This window comes from Chrysochloris asiatica, unplaced genomic scaffold (assembly GCF_000296735.1).
Source record: "Chrysochloris asiatica unplaced genomic scaffold, ChrAsi1.0 scaffold00135, whole genome shotgun sequence".
NCBI lineage: Eukaryota > Metazoa > Chordata > Mammalia > Afrosoricida > Chrysochloridae > Chrysochloris > Chrysochloris asiatica.
Window position 1 is genome coordinate 649,917 of NW_006408653.1, and position 8,786 is coordinate 658,702.

An 8,786-nucleotide genomic window follows, 5' to 3' on the forward strand; every position below is an offset into this window, starting at 1 on the left:
TGTTCTGTTCGAACAACTGCTTCTTGGTCCATGGACAGATTCCTCATGAGCACAATTAAGTGTTCCAGAATACTCATACTTTGCAATGTTGTCCATAGCTTGTCATGATCCACCAATTGAAAGCCTTTGCATAGTTAGTAAAGCACAGGTAAATATCTTTCTGATATGCTCTGCTTTAAGCCAAGATTTATTGGACATCAGCAATGATATCCCTCATTCCACGTCCTCTTCTAAATCCACCTTGAATCTCTGGAAGTTCTCTGTCAATGTATGACTGTAGCTGTTTCTGTATTACCTTTAGCAAAACTTTACTCACGTGGGATATCAAGGAGATTGTCAAATGATTTCTGCATTCCATTGGATCACCTCTCTTTGGAATGGGTACAAATATGGATCTCTTCCAATCAGTTGGCCAGATAGTTGTCTTCCAAATTTCTTGGCATTGATGAGTGAGTGCCTCCTGTACCACCTCATTTTCTTGAAAGATTTCAATTTTTATTCCATTAATTCCTGGTGCCTTGTTCTTTGCCAATCCCTTCAATACCCTTGGGCTTCCTCTAGTATCATTGGCTCTTGATCATATGCTACCTCTTGAAACGGTTGAACATTAACCATTTCCTTTTGGTACAGTGACTCTGTGTAGTCCTTCCAATCTTCTCTTGATGCTTTCTGCATCATTCAATAATCTGCCCAGAGAATCTTTCAATAATGAAAGCCAAGGCTTGAATGTTTTCTTGTCATTAGCCATTAGAGAGATGCAAGTCAAAACAATAATGAGATATGATCTCACATCAGAAATAACTGTGAAGTTATAAAATGCAGAGGATAATAAATTCTGGCAAGGATGTGGAGAGTCTGGGGCCCTCATACATTGCTGGTGTTAATGCAAAATGATCTAACCACTCTGGAAAACAGTATGGCACTTCCTCAGAAATTTGGAAATAGAAATACCTTATGATCCAGAAATTTCTCTGCCTGGTATATTTCCACAAGAAATATAAGCCAGAACACAAGTAGGTATATGCACACCAATCTTAATAGTAGCAGTATTCACAATAGCAAAAAGATGGGGACAGCCTAAGTGCCCATCAATGGAAGAACTGATAAACAAACATTGATATATACACACAATGGAATATTATGCTACCTTGAAGAATAACAAGGAAGCTACAAGCCACAAAATAACTTGGATGAACCTTAAGGAAATTATGCTCATTGAAATTAGTCAGTCACAAAAGGACAAATATTGCATAAGTCCATTATTGTAAAAAGTTAAGAAAAGATACCCATACTAAAAGAAAAAAAAAACTTTGTTGGTTCCCAGGGGTCAGAGGGAGAGGAAAGGAGAACACAGGGTAGGGGATAGACACATCACATTTCGGGTGTTGGGGATGGCAATACACTAGAAGGGGGAGAAGTAGGGGAATGGAAGAACAATGTAGATAGGGGAACATTTAGGCAGGTTTGCATGTGCTAAATGGGACAGAGGTAAATAGTGCTGTATGCTTAACCTTGGAACAACAAGGCTCTGTGATAAAGGGATTGAGGCATAGTCTAAATGGGTAAAAGAGGTAAAATAATGTTAACACTCTTGACTGTCTTATGAATATTGGTTTCCTTTGCCTAATACTGTAAAATATACATGAGTGGGATAGAAAGGAATATTGGGAAACATGATTACAGAAAGCTTGTAAGTCCATCTTCAGCCTATAACTGATAGAAATACTTAAAAGGGATTCTAAAACTTGCCCGGTGGAATAGGCTTCTTGTAGAGCCTTTGTCGTGTATAGGACCCTGGGTGGAATCCTGAGCCACATCAAGAACCTTCTGAGTGAGACATTCCCACTTGAAAGGACAAGCGGACCCGCCTGGAATAGCTTGAAGGACAGAAGATACTTCTTGAAAGAAGAGCCAGCAGGAAAAATCCAAAACAAAAATGGCAGTCTGATTGGCTACTACAAGAACAAGCAAGTTGTTCACTTTGGAGCCACCAAGGCACTCAATCAAGTCCCTTCAGAACAAACCCCCTCCAAGACTGAAATTCAAAGGTAACACGTAAGCAGGCACGTAAGCTTGCTGGTGACCATGTTGGTCTACTGGTGAGTGGAAGAGGGGGAATGGCACCAATGAAGATATCAGCTGAGTTCTACCATATTCCATAGACTCCCGTCAACCTGGAGATGAGAGAGAGATGAGAAAGGACTGATAATCCAAAGTGTGTGGTGAGATTGGGACTCCTGAGTCCATGGACAAGGACACAGCCATGGAGGACTAGAGCTGAGAGTGAAGCGTCCAGCTGATATGTTGGGGAGGGCAATACAAAAAGGGGGAGGGGTTGAAGAACAAAGTAGATAAGGGAACACTGAGACAGGTTTCCATGGGCTAAATGGGCCAGAGGTAAATAGTGATGCATGTTCAACCTTGGAACAACAGGGCTCTGTGATACAGGGATCTAAGCATAGTTTGAAGAAGGGAAATAATACTGAGATGCTTGACTGTCTTATGAATATTGATGTCCCTTGCCTACTATTGTAAAACAAATACTTGAGTGGGATAGAAAGGAATGTCAGGAAATATGATTACAGAAAGCTAGCAAACCCATCTTCAGCCTGTAACTAACTGATTGGAATACCTAAAAGGGGTTCTAGAACTTGCCCAGTGAAATAGGCCTCTTGCAGAGTCTTTGCAATGTATATGACCTTAGGTGGAATCCTAAATCCCATCCAGAACCTTTTGAGATGGAGCATTCCCACTAGAAAGGGCAAGCAGACCAGCCTGGAACAGCTAGAGTGACAGAAGATACATCTTCAAAGAAAGATCATCAGGAAAATACCAAAACAAACTTGGCAGTATGACTGGATACTACAAGAATAAGCAAACTGTTCACTGAGAAGCCATTAAGGCAAGCAATCAAATTCCCTCAGGACAGACCACCCCTCACCCCACCCCCACCCCCCGCCTAAGACTGAAACACAAGGGAGCACATGAGCAGGCATATAAGCTTGCTGATGACCACATTGGTCTACTGGTAAGTGGGAGAGGGGGAAAGGCAGCAATGAAGAAATGGGCTGAGTTCAACCATAGTCGATTGCCTCCCATTGACCTGGAGATGAGAGAGAGAAGAGGAAGGGCTGGTTGGTCCAAAGTGTGGTGAGACCTGGGGACATCTGAACCCATGGGCAAGGATATAACCACAGAGGGCTAGAGATGAGAGTGAAGCATCCAGCTGATATGAAGTGAGAGGAGATGCACAAGAACACCCAAACTTGCAGATAGTACCCATTTGACCTTGCCTCGATTGCTGGGTGATCAGAACTCGACTAGAGGAAAAAATTTTTTTTTTAATTGATAAAGGAAATGAGGGTAAATTGCTACAATTGTTGAACCTAACCTATACTCATGGAGGTGGTGGTGGTGGTGGTTATGTGCCATGGAGTCGGTTCCGACTCATAGTCACCCTGTTGTACAGGGTTTATAGGGTTTCTGAGGCTATAAATCTTTATGAGAGCAGGAAGCCTCATCTTTGTTCCATGGAATAGCTGGTAGTTTCGAACTGCTGATCTTGCAGTTCGTAGCCTGATTCGTAACCACTATGCTACCAGAGCTCCAAATACCAACAGAAAGGGAAGGAGTGTTCACATCAAGTATCAATGCTATCCCCTCTGTACACAGGGTAGATAGGGACAGGCAAGTTAAACTTTGGATACCTAAAATGAGGTGGCGATAAAGGCACAAAGTGACTGGCTTACAAGATTTTAAGAAGCGGTTTAGTTTAATAGTGTGTGTGGGAAGAAAGAGTCCCCACTAAATACTTCTCATCGTGTCTACATGGGTCCGGTGAAAAGAGATGGAGATAAGATTCGTGTGATTCAATAGTGAGTAATTGTTATCATGACTAATTGCGACTGTCACAATTGTAAAGGAAGAAGTTTTGTAACAAAAACGGGGGAGTAGTTAATCTTACAGTACAGAAACAAAGGACCCTAGGACCATCAAGGGAGAAGAGCACAAGCGGAATGCGGGATCTTATCCAGAGAAGCAGCAACACCAGAGATAAGGCAGAGATGAGGACATGGAAAGAGGGAGCAGCTGAGGACTCTAGATTCATAGGAAGAGAGGGACTAAGAGCTGGAGGCCAGAAGGCAGACTTGCAGAATGTGCCCTTTAGTGGTGCAAAATGCCTGAGTGTTTAAAAAAAAAAGTGGGGGAGTGCAAAATGAATGGAGATAATTACTGTTATTTGATGGTACAGGGAGGGGATTATAATAATTGTAATGAAACAAGGTGTATGATTGTTGAATGTAAAACTGATGATCTTCCCTGAAAACTTTCACTCAATTCACAATAAAAACTTAAAACAAAACAGAAACTTACAGCTTCTGCAGCATCTTTGTAGTCGCAGTCCTGCCAGGATTTGCCACTGTCAGCAGGACAGTCACCCTCCTTGACTTCATATTTGAAGGAATAAAATGTGCCAGAGGCATCCTGAAAAAACAATCAACCAAACATATCTTTGTTTATTCAACTGACCCAAAAGAATGTAATTGAAGTGTTATCTGGTGTTGTTATAAGTTTTTGATCTTGAATTGATTCAAATATGTCAGGCTAAGGGTTCAATAAAAGTATTGAAAGTTGTATTTGCTTGGAAAAAACATCCTCAATATTTTGTTAAATATAGTTTTTAAAGGTAAAAAAATAGTAGCCACAGTATTAACCCACTTTTTTAAAAAGCCAATTTATAGATACATACTATGGGTCAGAACTGACTCAATGGCACTTAACAACAACAACAACAACAATATTTAAATCATCTGGAAGGGTATGCAGCAATCTACTAGGTGTTTGCCTGCTGATGGTTCAGATTATCACAGACTTCCACTTTCCTCTTTAAACAAATCTTCTTGTATAGTCTTTAAAACACACATGTATTCTTTTCCTCCTCTTATTTGAAATAGATTGTTATTCAAACATATATTACTTCTACAATTAGAAAAAAAACAAGCATTCCTTTTTTGTTTTGAAAAAAAAAGTGAAATTATCTCTGGATGATGGGATTAATGAAAGAATTTTAATAAAAATTTTTTGCTTTGTTTTGCTTTCCTTGGAGGTCATGAATTAATAACTATACCTTTTCAAGTGCTATTGTCCTAATTTAGAAGGTGAGCTTTCAGATGCAAAGTCCTGCCTGACAAATCTGCAGCCACAAGGAACCTGAGAGGCCAGGATGTCCTGTCTCTCCTTTTGCTGATGAGAGAAGGGAGGTCCCAGGAGCAGGCAGGATGGCTCAGGAGTGCCAGCCCCAGCTCCCTGGGTTCCTGACTCCCAGGGCTGCACTCTCTCTGAGTCACACTGTTTGAATCTAGGAGATAACAGAGTAAAACAAGACAGTCTCTGAGGTTCCTTCCAGGTCTCAGATTTTGAATCTTTCAGTGTATAAAACAATAGGAGGAGTGGCCTGGACTGTGCCCACAGGGAGAAGTAAGGATAAAGAAGAAATTACATGGGCATTTAGAACAATTCATCCCACTTGCCACAAAAATCAATAGCTGAAGACAAAATCAACGAATGGTTCCATAAAAGCCCCCAAAAGGCTAGAGGGTCGTTTTAGTCTTGTCTAGGGTTTATGAGGTATCCTGGTATGATGCTATGGGTTAATGCACTAGACTACAGTTGCTTTGAAGCACAAGGCTAGCAGTTCAAGCTCATCAGCTGCTCCTTGGAAGCCCTATGGATCAGAACTGACTCAATGGCACTTAGCAAGAATTTATGAATTTAGGTCTCCTACATAAATACACTAGATTGTGAAACAAAATAGAAAGATTTTACTTTCAGAAAAAAAATAATAAACAGAACATATCCACTGTGACTTTTCTTTATCTTCTATTTGTGAAATGGTTGGATCTCCCATCCCATCTTCCCCCATCCTTATCCCCCACACTGAGTAATGACTGAAGTAATGGGCTTTACCATGAAATTCATTCAAACAAACACTTGAAAGATTTGTATTTCTTTGACCTCATACCTTGCCAGGATCATTGCATGTGCATCATTGCAGTGCTAAGAAAATGCTAAAAATGAACTAAATAGTTGCTTTTAAATTTGATGCCTTCAACTGTGAAATCTCATTTCTGAGACCTTTTAGATCCTCAGGAACCTCTCCCCACCTGAGGGTGGAGGCCTTTGTTTATATCTTAGATCAAGTTCAGGGGCTCAGTTACTATTCTGGCTACAGCCTGACTTTCTGGATCTCCCTTTCTGCTTATTGTTTTTAAGTACTATCAAGTCAGTTTCTACTCATAACCATACTGTATAGGGTTCCCAACTGAGTCCTGATGTGGCATTGTGGGTTAATGCACTGGACTGCAAAATCAATTTGAACAGCAAGGTCCACAGTTGAAGTTCACCAGCCACTCCTTGGAAACCCTATACAGGGTCGCTATGTATATTGGAACTGACTTGACAGTACTTAACAACAACATAGAGTTCCCAAAGAGCATTGGTGTGTTTGAAGCAACAACTTTGTGGTTGGCAGTCCAGTGCTTAGCCTAGAGCTCCACACCAAGACTCTCTTTTATTCCATTTACTTTTATTTCATTTCACCTGAGGAGGCGTCCTCTCTGGTCGTTCAGATAGTCAGCTTTAGTGGTCCAGGATTGTCCTCCCAACCAGAGTTTGGCCTTTTCCAAGATGTAAGCTTCTACCTTTGATTTTCAGGTGTTGGGTGTAGGGGAGTAAAGGAAGGCAAAGATCTGGACTCCATGGGACAGCACAATCCCAAATGACTTCTAAGTCAAACACAGTTCACTTACCATCATGGTGACCTCGGTTACACGGGTCAATATAAACTGGTTGTCACTTTGGTTTTTGTTGTAGTTCATCAGAGCAGTATCCACAGCGTTAAAAACTTCTTCATTGTTGCAGTCAACTTCCTGTGAGAAGGATTCCTGTGTCAAACTTAGGAGCAACCTGGAACAGAGGAAAAGGATGGTGATTAGTTTCATGGTGTAACCGTCTTCCCTTTAGTTGCTAAAAGATGCTTAGAGTTGCCTCCAATGCGTTCTCTGAGCCCTCTTCTCTCTCTGCCTCCTCACTTTGGAGACCTGGTGCCACACACTGTTTGCCCTATTTTAAAAGGACAAATGACATTGCTGGGTTAGCCAAACAGGCTGGAAAATTACAACACTGGGGTGGATGACCCACCTGTTTGCATTCTAAAAGTACAGCAGGGGAGCACAAACCCCTTTCCACGTGATTGCACAGTGTGCTTTATCAAGCAGATCAGATCAATATCTTATAAGGTAGAATGATAAATTACCCACCAGCTCATGACCTTAGGATTTTCCCAAAGCCATTTACAAAAGGTCACTGCATATAACAACTTTGCAACAAGGTTCCAGTAAATAACCTTACACATAGAATTTCCAATTGCATGGAAACAGGTGGGTATCAATCCTACTGCCTGGGGAAGGCTATGTACAGAGGAACCAAGTGAGTGCTGGGAGCCCCAAACTAAGACAATGCTGTGACTTACAATAAAATATGGGCATCCTGTCTTGGTGTCTGGACCATCTAGCCTTTTTCTGCTTGTGTGTGTTCATTCTGTAAAGGAAAAGACTCTGCAGAGTTAAGGCAGAGGAGAAGTACAGATGGGCTGTGGGAAGCATGGTAGTCTCTGCTTTTGCTTGTTGTTTCTGTTTAAGTGCCTATGGAGTCTTTGTGTGCTGTTGTAGGAGAAGCACCGGACCACAAGGTCAGTTTGAACCAAAAATCTGGAGGTTCAAACCCATCAGCCACTCCTTAGAAACACTATACAGAATTGCTATGAATTAGAACCAGTTCAATGGCACTTAACAACAACAATCCAGGTTTTGAAGGTTTATCCATAGACCTCCTCTTCCTGGGTGCTCTACTTTTATCAAAAAGTTTGTTTAGACCTAGTAAGAGAGATAGCCACATACATCCGTTGTTGTTAAGTGCTGTCAAGTTGGTTCCAACTCATAGCTACCCTGTATAGGGTTTCTGAGGAGTGGCTAGTGAGTTTGAACTATTGATCTTGCGATTCAAACTGACCTTTCTGTCTCGTGCTTAACCTACAGTACCACACCAGGACTCTCACTTGAGTTGTTGTTTTCAAGTGTCGTTGAGTTGGTTCTGACTCATAGTGATCCTGTATAGGAGCAGTTGGCGGGTTTGAATTGCCCACATTGAGGTTAAAACTGTCCACTTGGGTTGTTGTTGTTGTTAGGTGCCATCAAGTCCGTACCGACTCATAGTGATCCTATGCACAACAGAACGAAACATTGCCCTGTCCTGGGCCAATCTCACAATTGTTGCCATGCTTGAGCTCATTGATACTGCCTCTTTGCCAATCCATCTTGTTGGGGTCTTCCTCTTTTTCTCTGACCCTCCACCTTACCAACCGTGATATTCGTCTTCAGAGACTGGTCCCTCCTGACAACATGTTTGAAGTATGAGAGATGAAGTTTGGCCATTTGGCCTCCAAGGAACACTCTGGCTGCACTTATTCCAACACAGATCTATCGGTTCTTTTGGCAGCCCATGGCACTTTCAATATTCTCCTCCAACACCATAACTCAAATGTGTAAATTCTTCTGCAGTTTTCCTTATTCACTGTCCAGTTTTCACATGCATATGAGGTTATTGAAAATACCATGGCTTGGGTCAGGCGAACCTTAGTCCTCAAGCTGATATCTTTGCTCTTCAACACTTTAAAAAAGGTCTTGTGCAGCAGATTTGCCCAATGCAATACGTCGTTTGATTTCTTG

At 41.5% G+C, this 8,786-nt stretch overlaps 1 pseudogene; it reads right to left on the reverse strand.

Annotated features, from left to right (window-relative positions):
* LOC102839748 overlaps nucleotides 1–7,001 on the reverse strand; it is a 37,931-nt pseudogene extending 30,930 nt beyond the window's left edge.
* Between the last annotated feature and the right edge of the window lie 1,785 nt (nucleotides 7,002–8,786).